A 12,485-nucleotide genomic window follows, 5' to 3' on the forward strand; every position below is an offset into this window, starting at 1 on the left:
CATATCCAAACATAATTTTGTACTCGTAGCTAATTGTGTCGCGATCACCAAAAAACATCCGAAACACCTTCAAACGTCAAAATTCGGCCTCCGGAATGGTCCAATGGTACGAAGACCCATTGCCTTGCCAGAAACACTCTTGGGGCTTTCCGAAATGGTATTATGGGTCGCGTGGTTCCTCACGATGTAAAAGTTACGGCGTTATGTTTGTACTATATAGTCTTACGCAACAACCAAAAAAAAAAAAAAAAAAAGAAGGAGGGATGCAACACGAGGACTTCCCGGGAGGTCACCCATCCTAGTACTACTCTCGCCCAAGCACGCTTGACTGCGGAGTTCTGATGGGATCCGGTGCATTAGTGCTGGTATGATCGCATCCGTTAGTATATACCATTCAATCGCATATATCGTGTTTTAAAAACTCTAGGGATCATTCAATGTGGGTCCCACTTGATATGTGGACCGTTTATTCACCTTGGACGTGCTTCCAACCGCGAAAAACAAGAGATAACCATATCCAAACATAATTTTGTACTCGTAGCTAATTGTGTCGCGATCACCAAAAAACATCCGAAACACCTTCAAACGTCAAAATTCGGCCTCCGGAATGGTCCAATGGTACGAAGACCCATTGCCTTGCCAGAAACACTCTTGGGGCTTTCCGAAATGGTATTATGGGTCGCGTGGTTCCTCACGATGTAAAAGTTACGGCGTTATGTTTGTACTATATAGTCTTACGCAACAACCAAAAAAAAAAAAAAAAAAAGAAGGAGGGATGCAACACGAGGACTTCCCGGGAGGTCACCCATCCTAGTACTACTCTCGCCCAAGCACGCTTGACTGCGGAGTTCTGATGGGATCCGGTGCATTAGTGCTGGTATGATCGCATCCGTTAGTATATACCATTCAATCGCATATATCGTGTTTTAAAAACTCTAGGGATCATTCAATGTGGGTCCCACTTGATATGTGGACCGTTTATTCACCTTGGACGTGCTTCCAACCGCGAAAAACAAGAGATAACCATATCCAAACATAATTTTGTACTCGTAGCTAATTGTGTCGCGATCACCAAAAAACATCCGAAACACCTTCAAACGTCAAAATTCGGCCTCCGGAATGGTCCAATGGTACGAAGACCCATTGCCTTGCCAGAAACACTCTTGGGGCTTTCCGAAATGGTATTATGGGTCGCGTGGTTCCTCACGATGTAAAAGTTACGGCGTTATGTTTGTACTATATAGTCTTACGCAACAACCAAAAAAAAAAAAAAAAAAAGAAGGAGGGATGCAACACGAGGACTTCCCGGGAGGTCACCCATCCTAGTACTACTCTCGCCCAAGCACGCTTGACTGCGGAGTTCTGATGGGATCCGGTGCATTAGTGCTGGTATGATCGCATCCGTTAGTATATACCATTCAATCGCATATATCGTGTTTTAAAAACTCTAGGGATCATTCAATGTGGGTCCCACTTGATATGTGGACCGTTTATTCACCTTGGACGTGCTTCCAACCGCGAAAAACAAGAGATAACCATATCCAAACATAATTTTGTACTTGTAGCTAATTGTGTCGCGATCACCAAAAAACATCCGAAACACCTTCAAACGTCAAAATTCGGCCTCTGGAATGGTCCAATGGTACGAAGACCCATTGCCTTGCCAGAAACACTCTTGGGGCTTTCCGAAATGGTATTATGGGTCGCGTGGTTCCTCACGATGTAAAAGTTACGGCGTTATGTTTGTACTATATAGTCTTACGCAACAACCAAAAAAAAAAAAAAAAAAAGAAGGAGGGATGCAACACGAGGACTTCCCGGGAGGTCACCCATCCTAGTACTACTCTCGCCCAAGCACGCTTGACTGCGGAGTTCTGATGGGATCCGGTGCATTAGTGCTGGTATGATCGCATCCGTTAGTATATACCATTCAATCGCATATATCGTGTTTTAAAAACTCTAGGGATCATTCAATGTGGGTCCCACTTGATATGTGGACCGTTTATTCACCTTGGACGTGCTTCCAACCGCGAAAAACAAGAGATAACCATATCCAAACATAATTTTGTACTCGTAGCTAATTGTGTCGCGATCACCAAAAAACATCCGAAACACCTTCAAACGTCAAAATTCGGCCTCCGGAATGGTCCAATGGTACGAAGACCCATTGCCTTGCCAGAAACACTCTTGGGGCTTTCCGAAATGGTATTATGGGTCGCGTGGTTCCTCACGATGTAAAAGTTACGGCGTTATGTTTGTACTATATAGTCTTACGCAACAACCAAAAAAAAAAAAAAAAAAAGAAGGAGGGATGCAACACGAGGACTTCCCGGGAGGTCACCCATCCTAGTACTACTCTCGCCCAAGCACGCTTGACTGCGGAGTTCTGATGGGATCCGGTGCATTAGTGCTGGTATGATCGCATCCGTTAGTATATACCATTCAATCGCATATATCGTGTTTTAAAAACTCTAGGGATCATTCAATGTGGGTCCCACTTGATATGTGGACCGTTTATTCACCTTGGACGTGCTTCCAACCGCGAAAAACAAGAGATAACCATATCCAAACATAATTTTGTACTCGTAGCTAATTGTGTCGCGATCACCAAAAAACATCCGAAACACCTTCAAACGTCAAAATTCGGCCTCCGGAATGGTCCAATGGTACGAAGACCCATTGCCTTGCCAGAAACACTCTTGGGGCTTTCCGAAATGGTATTATGGGTCGCGTGGTTCCTCACGATGTAAAAGTTACGGCGTTATGTTTGTACTATATAGTCTTACGCAACAACCAAAAAAAAAAAAAAAAAAAGAAGGAGGGATGCAACACGAGGACTTCCCGGGAGGTCACCCATCCTAGTACTACTCTCGCCCAAGCACGCTTGACTGCGGAGTTCTGATGGGATCCGGTGCATTAGTGCTGGTATGATCGCATCCGTTAGTATATACCATTCAATCGCATATATCGTGTTTTAAAAACTCTAGGGATCATTCAATGTGGGTCCCACTTGATATGTGGACCGTTTATTCACCTTGGACGTGCTTCCAACCGCGAAAAACAAGAGATAACCATATCCAAACATAATTTTGTACTTGTAGCTAATTGTGTCGCGATCACCAAAAAACATCCGAAACACCTTCAAACGTCAAAATTCGGCCTCCGGAATGGTCCAATGGTACGAAGACCCATTGCCTTGCCAGAAACACTCTTGGGGCTTTCCGAAATGGTATTATGGGTCGCGTGGTTCCTCACGATGTAAAAGTTACGGCGTTATGTTTGTACTATATAGTCTTACGCAACAACCAAAAAAAAAAAAAAAAAAAGAAGGAGGGATGCAACACGAGGACTTCCCGGGAGGTCACCCATCCTAGTACTACTCTCGCCCAAGCACGCTTGACTGCGGAGTTCTGATGGGATCCGGTGCATTAGTGCTGGTATGATCGCATCCGTTAGTATATACCATTCAATCGCATATATCGTGTTTTAAAAACTCTAGGGATCATTCAATGTGGGTCCCACTTGATATGTGGACCGTTTATTCACCTTGGACGTGCTTCCAACCGCGAAAAACAAGAGATAACCATATCCAAACATAATTTTGTACTCGTAGCTAATTGTGTCGCGATCACCAAAAAACATCCGAAACACCTTCAAACGTCAAAATTCGGCCTCCGGAATGGTCCAATGGTACGAAGACCCATTGCCTTGCCAGAAACACTCTTGGGGCTTTCCGAAATGGTATTATGGGTCGCGTGGTTCCTCACGATGTAAAAGTTACGGCGTTATGTTTGTACTATATAGTCTTACGCAACAACCAAAAAAAAAAAAAAAAAAAGAAGGAGGGATGCAACACGAGGACTTCCCGGGAGGTCACCCATCCTAGTACTACTCTCGCCCAAGCACGCTTGACTGCGGAGTTCTGATGGGATCCGGTGCATTAGTGCTGGTATGATCGCATCCGTTAGTATATACCATTCAATCGCATATATCGTGTTTTAAAAACTCTAGGGATCATTCAATGTGGGTCCCACTTGATATGTGGACCGTTTATTCACCTTGGACGTGCTTCCAACCGCGAAAAACAAGAGATAACCATATCCAAACATAATTTTGTACTCGTAGCTAATTGTGTCGCGATCACCAAAAAACATCCGAAACACCTTCAAACGTCAAAATTCGGCCTCCGGAATGGTCCAATGGTACGAAGACCCATTGCCTTGCCAGAAACACTCTTGGGGCTTTCCGAAATGGTATTATGGGTCGCGTGGTTCCTCACGATGTAAAAGTTACGGCGTTATGTTTGTACTATATAGTCTTACGCAACAACCAAAAAAAAAAAAAAAAAAAGAAGGAGGGATGCAACACGAGGACTTCCCGGGAGGTCACCCATCCTAGTACTACTCTCGCCCAAGCACGCTTGACTGCGGAGTTCTGATGGGATCCGGTGCATTAGTGCTGGTATGATCGCATCCGTTAGTATATACCATTCAATCGCATATATCGTGTTTTAAAAACTCTAGGGATCATTCAATGTGGGTCCCACTTGATATGTGGACCGTTTATTCACCTTGGACGTGCTTCCAACCGCGAAAAACAAGAGATAACCATATCCAAACATAATTTTGTACTCGTAGCTAATTGTGTCGCGATCACCAAAAAACATCCGAAACACCTTCAAACGTCAAAATTCGGCCTCCGGAATGGTCCAATGGTACGAAGACCCATTGCCTTGCCAGAAACACTCTTGGGGCTTTCCGAAATGGTATTATGGGTCGCGTGGTTCCTCACGATGTAAAAGTTACGGCGTTATGTTTGTACTATATAGTCTTACGCAACAACCAAAAAAAAAAAAAAAAAAAGAAGGAGGGATGCAACACGAGGACTTCCCGGGAGGTCACCCATCCTAGTACTACTCTCGCCCAAGCACGCTTGACTGCGGAGTTCTGATGGGATCCGGTGCATTAGTGCTGGTATGATCGCATCCGTTAGTATATACCATTCAATCGCATATATCGTGTTTTAAAAACTCTAGGGATCATTCAATGTGGGTCCCACTTGATATGTGGACCGTTTATTCACCTTGGACGTGCTTCCAACCGCGAAAAACAAGAGATAACCATATCCAAACATAATTTTGTACTCGTAGCTAATTGTGTCGCGATCACCAAAAAACATCCGAAACACCTTCAAACGTCAAAATTCGGCCTCCGGAATGGTCCAATGGTACGAAGACCCATTGCCTTGCCAGAAACACTCTTGGGGCTTTCCGAAATGGTATTATGGGTCGCGTGGTTCCTCACGATGTAAAAGTTACGGCGTTATGTTTGTACTATATAGTCTTACGCAACAACCAAAAAAAAAAAAAAAAAAAGAAGGAGGGATGCAACACGAGGACTTCCCGGGAGGTCACCAATCCTAGTACTACTCTCGCCCAAGCACGCTTGACTGCGGAGTTCTGATGGGATCCGGTGCATTAGTGCTGGTATGATCGCATCCGTTAGTATATACCATTCAATCGCATATATCGTGTTTTAAAAACTCTAGGGATCATTCAATGTGGGTCCCACTTGATATGTGGACCGTTTATTCACCTTGGACGTGCTTCCAACCGCGAAAAACAAGAGATAACCATATCCAAACATAATTTTGTACTCGTAGCTAATTGTGTCGCGATCACCAAAAAACATCCGAAACACCTTCAAACGTCAAAATTCGGCCTCCGGAATGGTCCAATGGTACGAAGACCCATTGCCTTGCCAGAAACACTCTTGGGGCTTTCCGAAATGGTATTATGGGTCGCGTGGTTCCTCACGATGTAAAAGTTACGGCGTTATGTTTGTACTATATAGTCTTACGCAACAACCAAAAAAAAAAAAAAAAAAAGAAGGAGGGATGCAACACGAGGACTTCCCGGGAGGTCACCCATCCTAGTACTACTCTCGCCCAAGCACGCTTGACTGCGGAGTTCTGATGGGATCCGGTGAATTAGTGCTGGTATGATCGCATCCGTTAGTATATACCATTCAATCGCATATATCGTGTTTTAAAAACTCTAGGGATCATTCAATGTGGGTCCCACTTGATATGTGGACCGTTTATTCACCTTGGACGTGCTTCCAACCGCGAAAAACAAGAGATAACCATATCCAAACATAATTTTGTACTCGTAGCTAATTGTGTCGCGATCACCAAAAAACATCCGAAACACCTTCAAACGTCAAAATTCGGCCTCCGGAATGGTCCAATGGTACGAAGACCCATTGCCTTGCCAGAAACACTCTTGGGGCTTTCCGAAATGGTATTATGGGTCGCGTGGTTCCTCACGATGTAAAAGTTACGGCGTTATGTTTGTACTATATAGTCTTACGCAACAACCAAAAAAAAAAAAAAAAAAAGAAGGAGGGATGCAACACGAGGACTTCCCGGGAGGTCACCCATCCTAGTACTACTCTCGCCCAAGCACGCTTGACTGCGGAGTTCTGATGGGATCCGGTGAATTAGTGCTGGTATGATCGCATCCGTTAGTATATACCATTCAATCGCATATATCGTGTTTTAAAAACTCTAGGGATCATTCAATGTGGGTCCCACTTGATATGTGGACCGTTTATTCACCTTGGACGTGCTTCCAACCGCGAAAAACAAGAGATAACCATATCCAAACATAATTTTGTACTCGTAGCTAATTGTGTCGCGATCACCAAAAAACATCCGAAACACCTTCAAACGTCAAAATTCGGCCTCCGGAATGGTCCAATGGTACGAAGACCCATTGCCTTGCCAGAAACACTCTTGGGGCTTTCCGAAATGGTATTATGGGTCGCGTGGTTCCTCACGATGTAAAAGTTACGGCGTTATGTTTGTACTATATAGTCTTACGCAACAACCAAAAAAAAAAAAAAAAAAAGAAGGAGGGATGCAACACGAGGACTTCCCGGGAGGTCACCCATCCTAGTACTACTCTCGCCCAAGCACGCTTGACTGCGGAGTTCTGATGGGATCCGGTGCATTAGTGCTGGTATGATCGCATCCGTTAGTATATACCATTCAATCGCATATATCGTGTTTTAAAAACTCTAGGGATCATTCAATGTGGGTCCCACTTGATATGTGGACCGTTTATTCACCTTGGACGTGCTTCCAACCGCGAAAAACAAGAGATAACCATATCCAAACATAATTTTGTACTCGTAGCTAATTGTGTCGCGATCACCAAAAAACATCCGAAACACCTTCAAACGTCAAAATTCGGCCTCCGGAATGGTCCAATGGTACGAAGACCCATTGCCTTGCCAGAAACACTCTTGGGGCTTTCCGAAATGGTATTATGGGTCGCGTGGTTCCTCACGATGTAAAAGTTACGGCGTTATGTTTGTACTATATAGTCTTACGCAACAACCAAAAAAAAAAAAAAAAAAAGAAGGAGGGATGCAACACGAGGACTTCCCGGGAGGTCACCCATCCTAGTACTACTCTCGCCCAAGCACGCTTGACTGCGGAGTTCTGATGGGATCCGGTGAATTAGTGCTGGTATGATCGCATCCGTTAGTATATACCATTCAATCGCATATATCGTGTTTTAAAAACTCTAGGGATCATTCAATGTGGGTCCCACTTGATATGTGGACCGTTTATTCACCTTGGACGTGCTTCCAACCGCGAAAAACAAGAGATAACCATATCCAAACATAATTTTGTACTCGTAGCTAATTGTGTCGCGATCACCAAAAAACATCCGAAACACCTTCAAACGTCAAAATTCGGCCTCCGGAATGGTCCAATGGTACGAAGACCCATTGCCTTGCCAGAAACACTCTTGGGGCTTTCCGAAATGGTATTATGGGTCGCGTGGTTCCTCACGATGTAAAAGTTACGGCGTTATGTTTGTACTATATAGTCTTACGCAACAACCAAAAAAAAAAAAAAAAAAAGAAGGAGGGATGCAACACGAGGACTTCCCGGGAGGTCACCCATCCTAGTACTACTCTCGCCCAAGCACGCTTGACTGCGGAGTTCTGATGGGATCCGGTGCATTAGTGCTGGTATGATCGCATCCGTTAGTATATACCATTCAATCGCATATATCGTGTTTTAAAAACTCTAGGGATCATTCAATGTGGGTCCCACTTGATATGTGGACCGTTTATTCACCTTGGACGTGCTTCCAACCGCGAAAAACAAGAGATAACCATATCCAAACATAATTTTGTACTCGTAGCTAATTGTGTCGCGATCACCAAAAAACATCCGAAACACCTTCAAACGTCAAAATTCGGCCTCCGGAATGGTCCAATGGTACGAAGACCCATTGCCTTGCCAGAAACACTCTTGGGGCTTTCCGAAATGGTATTATGGGTCGCGTGGTTCCTCACGATGTAAAAGTTACGGCGTTATGTTTGTACTATATAGTCTTACGCAACAACCAAAAAAAAAAAAAAAAAAAGAAGGAGGGATGCAACACGAGGACTTCCCGGGAGGTCACCCATCCTAGTACTACTCTCGCCCAAGCACGCTTGACTGCGGAGTTCTGATGGGATCCGGTGCATTAGTGCTGGTATGATCGCATCCGTTAGTATATACCATTCAATCGCATATATCGTGTTTTAAAAACTCTAGGGATCATTCAATGTGGGTCCCACTTGATATGTGGACCGTTTATTCACCTTGGACGTGCTTCCAACCGCGAAAAACAAGAGATAACCATATCCAAACATAATTTTGTACTCGTAGCTAATTGTGTCGCGATCACCAAAAAACATCCGAAACACCTTCAAACGTCAAAATTCGGCCTCCGGAATGGTCCAATGGTACGAAGACCCATTGCCTTGCCAGAAACACTCTTGGGGCTTTCCGAAATGGTATTATGGGTCGCGTGGTTCCTCACGATGTAAAAGTTACGGCGTTATGTTTGTACTATATAGTCTTACGCAACAACCAAAAAAAAAAAAAAAAAAAGAAGGAGGGATGCAACACGAGGACTTCCCGGGAGGTCACCCATCCTAGTACTACTCTCGCCCAAGCACGCTTGACTGCGGAGTTCTGATGGGATCCGGTGCATTAGTGCTGGTATGATCGCATCCGTTAGTATATACCATTCAATCGCATATATCGTGTTTTAAAAACTCTAGGGATCATTCAATGTGGGTCCCACTTGATATGTGGACCGTTTATTCACCTTGGACGTGCTTCCAACCGCGAAAAACAAGAGATAACCATATCCAAACATAATTTTGTACTCGTAGCTAATTGTGTCGCGATCACCAAAAAACATCCGAAACACCTTCAAACGTCAAAATTCGGCCTCCGGAATGGTCCAATGGTACGAAGACCCATTGCCTTGCCAGAAACACTCTTGGGGCTTTCCGAAATGGTATTATGGGTCGCGTGGTTCCTCACGATGTAAAAGTTACGGCGTTATGTTTGTACTATATAGTCTTACGCAACAACCAAAAAAAAAAAAAAAAAAAGAAGGAGGGATGCAACACGAGGACTTCCCGGGAGGTCACCCATCCTAGTACTACTCTCGCCCAAGCACGCTTGACTGCGGAGTTCTGATGGGATCCGGTGCATTAGTGCTGGTATGATCGCATCCGTTAGTATATACCATTCAATCGCATATATCGTGTTTTAAAAACTCTAGGGATCATTCAATGTGGGTCCCACTTGATATGTGGACCGTTTATTCACCTTGGACGTGCTTCCAACCGCGAAAAACAAGAGATAACCATATCCAAACATAATTTTGTACTCGTAGCTAATTGTGTCGCGATCACCAAAAAACATCCGAAACACCTTCAAACGTCAAAATTCGGCCTCCGGAATGGTCCAATGGTACGAAGACCCATTGCCTTGCCAGAAACACTCTTGGGGCTTTCCGAAATGGTATTATGGGTCGCGTGGTTCCTCACGATGTAAAAGTTACGGCGTTATGTTTGTACTATATAGTCTTACGCAACAACCAAAAAAAAAAAAAAAAAAAGAAGGAGGGATGCAACACGAGGACTTCCCGGGAGGTCACCCATCCTAGTACTACTCTCGCCCAAGCACGCTTGACTGCGGAGTTCTGATGGGATCCGGTGCATTAGTGCTGGTATGATCGCATCCGTTAGTATATACCATTCAATCGCATATATCGTGTTTTAAAAACTCTAGGGATCATTCAATGTGGGTCCCACTTGATATGTGGACCGTTTATTCACCTTGGACGTGCTTCCAACCGCGAAAAACAAGAGATAACCATATCCAAACATAATTTTGTACTCGTAGCTAATTGTGTCGCGATCACCAAAAAACATCCGAAACACCTTCAAACGTCAAAATTCGGCCTCCGGAATGGTCCAATGGTACGAAGACCCATTGCCTTGCCAGAAACACTCTTGGGGCTTTCCGAAATGGTATTATGGGTCGCGTGGTTCCTCACGATGTAAAAGTTACGGCGTTATGTTTGTACTATATAGTCTTACGCAACAACCAAAAAAAAAAAAAAAAAAAGAAGGAGGGATGCAACACGAGGACTTCCCGGGAGGTCACCCATCCTAGTACTACTCTCGCCCAAGCACGCTTGACTGCGGAGTTCTGATGGGATCCGGTGCATTAGTGCTGGTATGATCGCATCCGTTAGTATATACCATTCAATCGCATATATCGTGTTTTAAAAACTCTAGGGATCATTCAATGTGGGTCCCACTTGATATGTGGACCGTTTATTCACCTTGGACGTGCTTCCAACCGCGAAAAACAAGAGATAACCATATCCAAACATAATTTTGTACTCGTAGCTAATTGTGTCGCGATCACCAAAAAACATCCGAAACACCTTCAAACGTCAAAATTCGGCCTCCGGAATGGTCCAATGGTACGAAGACCCATTGCCTTGCCAGAAACACTCTTGGGGCTTTCCGAAATGGTATTATGGGTCGCGTGGTTCCTCACGATGTAAAAGTTACGGCGTTATGTTTGTACTATATAGTCTTACGCAACAACCAAAAAAAAAAAAAAAAAAAGAAGGAGGGATGCAACACGAGGACTTCCCGGGAGGTCACCCATCCTAGTACTACTCTCGCCCAAGCACGCTTGACTGCGGAGTTCTGATGGGATCCGGTGCATTAGTGCTGGTATGATCGCATCCGTTAGTATATACCATTCAATCGCATATATCGTGTTTTAAAAACTCTAGGGATCATTCAATGTGGGTCCCACTTGATATGTGGACCGTTTATTCACCTTGGACGTGCTTCCAACCGCGAAAAACAAGAGATAACCATATCCAAACATAATTTTGTACTCGTAGCTAATTGTGTCGCGATCACCAAAAAACATCCGAAACACCTTCAAACGTCAAAATTCGGCCTCCGGAATGGTCCAATGGTACGAAGACCCATTGCCTTGCCAGAAACACTCTTGGGGCTTTCCGAAATGGTATTATGGGTCGCGTGGTTCCTCACGATGTAAAAGTTACGGCGTTATGTTTGTACTATATAGTCTTACGCAACAACCAAAAAAAAAAAAAAAAAAAGAAGGAGGGATGCAACACGAGGACTTCCCGGGAGGTCACCCATCCTAGTACTACTCTCGCCCAAGCACGCTTGACTGCGGAGTTCTGATGGGATCCGGTGAATTAGTGCTGGTATGATCGCATCCGTTAGTATATACCATTCAATCGCATATATCGTGTTTTAAAAACTCTAGGGATCATTCAATGTGGGTCCCACTTGATATGTGGACCGTTTATTCACCTTGGACGTGCTTCCAACCGCGAAAAACAAGAGATAACCATATCCAAACATAATTTTGTACTCGTAGCTAATTGTGTCGCGATCACCAAAAAACATCCGAAACACCTTCAAACGTCAAAATTCGGCCTCCGGAATGGTCCAATGGTACGAAGACCCATTGCCTTGCCAGAAACACTCTTGGGGCTTTCCGAAATGGTATTATGGGTCGCGTGGTTCCTCACGATGTAAAAGTTACGGCGTTATGTTTGTACTATATAGTCTTACGCAACAACCAAAAAAAAAAAAAAAAAAAGAAGGAGGGATGCAACACGAGGACTTCCCGGGAGGTCACCCATCCTAGTACTACTCTCGCCCAAGCACGCTTGACTGCGGAGTTCTGATGGGATCCGGTGAATTAGTGCTGGTATGATCGCATCCGTTAGTATATACCATTCAATCGCATATATCGTGTTTTAAAAACTCTAGGGATCATTCAATGTGGGTCCCACTTGATATGTGGACCGTTTATTCACCTTGGACGTGCTTCCAACCGCGAAAAACAAGAGATAACCATATCCAAACATAATTTTGTACTCGTAGCTAATTGTGTCGCGATCACCAAAAAACATCCGAAACACCTTCAAACGTCAAAATTCGGCCTCCGGAATGGTCCAATGGTACGAAGACCCATTGCCTTGCCAGAAACACTCTTGGGGCTTTCCGAAATGGTATTATGGGTCGCGTGGTTCCTCACGATGTAAAAGTTAC

The 12,485-nt window shown here is 44.3% G+C and overlaps 24 non-coding genes across 24 annotated transcripts; all 24 read right to left on the reverse strand.

Moving 5' to 3' along the window:
• Positions 1 to 260: 260 nt before the first annotated feature.
• On the reverse strand, positions 261 to 379 carry LOC147936788 (5S ribosomal RNA). The gene has a single exon (XR_015570226.1). It is a non-coding gene; the product is annotated as a 5S ribosomal RNA (ribosomal RNA).
• A 393-nt stretch (positions 380 to 772) lies between these two features.
• Positions 773 to 891, reverse strand: LOC147936789 (5S ribosomal RNA). Its single transcript, XR_015570228.1, has one exon. It is a non-coding gene; the product is annotated as a 5S ribosomal RNA (ribosomal RNA).
• Positions 892 to 1,284: 393 nt separating this feature from the next.
• Positions 1,285 to 1,403, reverse strand: LOC147936790 (5S ribosomal RNA). Its single transcript, XR_015570229.1, has one exon. It is a non-coding gene; the product is annotated as a 5S ribosomal RNA (ribosomal RNA).
• A 393-nt stretch (positions 1,404 to 1,796) lies between these two features.
• On the reverse strand, positions 1,797 to 1,915 carry LOC147936791 (5S ribosomal RNA). Its single transcript, XR_015570230.1, has one exon. It is a non-coding gene; the product is annotated as a 5S ribosomal RNA (ribosomal RNA).
• Positions 1,916 to 2,308: 393 nt separating this feature from the next.
• On the reverse strand, positions 2,309 to 2,427 carry LOC147936792 (5S ribosomal RNA). The gene has a single exon (XR_015570231.1). It is a non-coding gene; the product is annotated as a 5S ribosomal RNA (ribosomal RNA).
• Positions 2,428 to 2,820: 393 nt separating this feature from the next.
• On the reverse strand, positions 2,821 to 2,939 carry LOC147936793 (5S ribosomal RNA). The gene has a single exon (XR_015570232.1). It is a non-coding gene; the product is annotated as a 5S ribosomal RNA (ribosomal RNA).
• A 393-nt stretch (positions 2,940 to 3,332) lies between these two features.
• LOC147936794 (5S ribosomal RNA) lies at positions 3,333 to 3,451 on the reverse strand. Its single transcript, XR_015570234.1, has one exon. It is a non-coding gene; the product is annotated as a 5S ribosomal RNA (ribosomal RNA).
• A 393-nt stretch (positions 3,452 to 3,844) lies between these two features.
• Positions 3,845 to 3,963, reverse strand: LOC147936795 (5S ribosomal RNA). The gene has a single exon (XR_015570235.1). It is a non-coding gene; the product is annotated as a 5S ribosomal RNA (ribosomal RNA).
• Positions 3,964 to 4,356: 393 nt separating this feature from the next.
• LOC147936796 (5S ribosomal RNA) lies at positions 4,357 to 4,475 on the reverse strand. Its single transcript, XR_015570236.1, has one exon. It is a non-coding gene; the product is annotated as a 5S ribosomal RNA (ribosomal RNA).
• Positions 4,476 to 4,868: 393 nt separating this feature from the next.
• Positions 4,869 to 4,987, reverse strand: LOC147936797 (5S ribosomal RNA). The gene has a single exon (XR_015570237.1). It is a non-coding gene; the product is annotated as a 5S ribosomal RNA (ribosomal RNA).
• Positions 4,988 to 5,380: 393 nt separating this feature from the next.
• LOC147936798 (5S ribosomal RNA) lies at positions 5,381 to 5,499 on the reverse strand. Its single transcript, XR_015569583.1, has one exon. It is a non-coding gene; the product is annotated as a 5S ribosomal RNA (ribosomal RNA).
• A 393-nt stretch (positions 5,500 to 5,892) lies between these two features.
• On the reverse strand, positions 5,893 to 6,011 carry LOC147936799 (5S ribosomal RNA). Its single transcript, XR_015569523.1, has one exon. It is a non-coding gene; the product is annotated as a 5S ribosomal RNA (ribosomal RNA).
• A 393-nt stretch (positions 6,012 to 6,404) lies between these two features.
• On the reverse strand, positions 6,405 to 6,523 carry LOC147936800 (5S ribosomal RNA). Its single transcript, XR_015569524.1, has one exon. It is a non-coding gene; the product is annotated as a 5S ribosomal RNA (ribosomal RNA).
• A 393-nt stretch (positions 6,524 to 6,916) lies between these two features.
• On the reverse strand, positions 6,917 to 7,035 carry LOC147936801 (5S ribosomal RNA). Its single transcript, XR_015570238.1, has one exon. It is a non-coding gene; the product is annotated as a 5S ribosomal RNA (ribosomal RNA).
• A 393-nt stretch (positions 7,036 to 7,428) lies between these two features.
• On the reverse strand, positions 7,429 to 7,547 carry LOC147936802 (5S ribosomal RNA). Its single transcript, XR_015569525.1, has one exon. It is a non-coding gene; the product is annotated as a 5S ribosomal RNA (ribosomal RNA).
• Positions 7,548 to 7,940: 393 nt separating this feature from the next.
• LOC147936803 (5S ribosomal RNA) lies at positions 7,941 to 8,059 on the reverse strand. Its single transcript, XR_015570239.1, has one exon. It is a non-coding gene; the product is annotated as a 5S ribosomal RNA (ribosomal RNA).
• A 393-nt stretch (positions 8,060 to 8,452) lies between these two features.
• On the reverse strand, positions 8,453 to 8,571 carry LOC147936804 (5S ribosomal RNA). The gene has a single exon (XR_015570240.1). It is a non-coding gene; the product is annotated as a 5S ribosomal RNA (ribosomal RNA).
• Positions 8,572 to 8,964: 393 nt separating this feature from the next.
• LOC147936805 (5S ribosomal RNA) lies at positions 8,965 to 9,083 on the reverse strand. Its single transcript, XR_015570241.1, has one exon. It is a non-coding gene; the product is annotated as a 5S ribosomal RNA (ribosomal RNA).
• Positions 9,084 to 9,476: 393 nt separating this feature from the next.
• On the reverse strand, positions 9,477 to 9,595 carry LOC147936806 (5S ribosomal RNA). Its single transcript, XR_015570242.1, has one exon. It is a non-coding gene; the product is annotated as a 5S ribosomal RNA (ribosomal RNA).
• Positions 9,596 to 9,988: 393 nt separating this feature from the next.
• LOC147936807 (5S ribosomal RNA) lies at positions 9,989 to 10,107 on the reverse strand. The gene has a single exon (XR_015570243.1). It is a non-coding gene; the product is annotated as a 5S ribosomal RNA (ribosomal RNA).
• A 393-nt stretch (positions 10,108 to 10,500) lies between these two features.
• LOC147936808 (5S ribosomal RNA) lies at positions 10,501 to 10,619 on the reverse strand. Its single transcript, XR_015570245.1, has one exon. It is a non-coding gene; the product is annotated as a 5S ribosomal RNA (ribosomal RNA).
• A 393-nt stretch (positions 10,620 to 11,012) lies between these two features.
• LOC147936809 (5S ribosomal RNA) lies at positions 11,013 to 11,131 on the reverse strand. The gene has a single exon (XR_015570246.1). It is a non-coding gene; the product is annotated as a 5S ribosomal RNA (ribosomal RNA).
• Positions 11,132 to 11,524: 393 nt separating this feature from the next.
• LOC147936810 (5S ribosomal RNA) lies at positions 11,525 to 11,643 on the reverse strand. The gene has a single exon (XR_015569527.1). It is a non-coding gene; the product is annotated as a 5S ribosomal RNA (ribosomal RNA).
• Positions 11,644 to 12,036: 393 nt separating this feature from the next.
• LOC147936811 (5S ribosomal RNA) lies at positions 12,037 to 12,155 on the reverse strand. Its single transcript, XR_015569528.1, has one exon. It is a non-coding gene; the product is annotated as a 5S ribosomal RNA (ribosomal RNA).
• Between the last annotated feature and the right edge of the window lie 330 nt (positions 12,156 to 12,485).

The sequence above is a fragment of the Camelina sativa genome, chromosome 10 (genome assembly GCF_030686135.1).
Source record: "Camelina sativa cultivar CO46 ecotype springtype chromosome 10, ASM3068613v1".
Taxonomy (NCBI): Eukaryota; Viridiplantae; Streptophyta; class Magnoliopsida; order Brassicales; family Brassicaceae; genus Camelina; species Camelina sativa.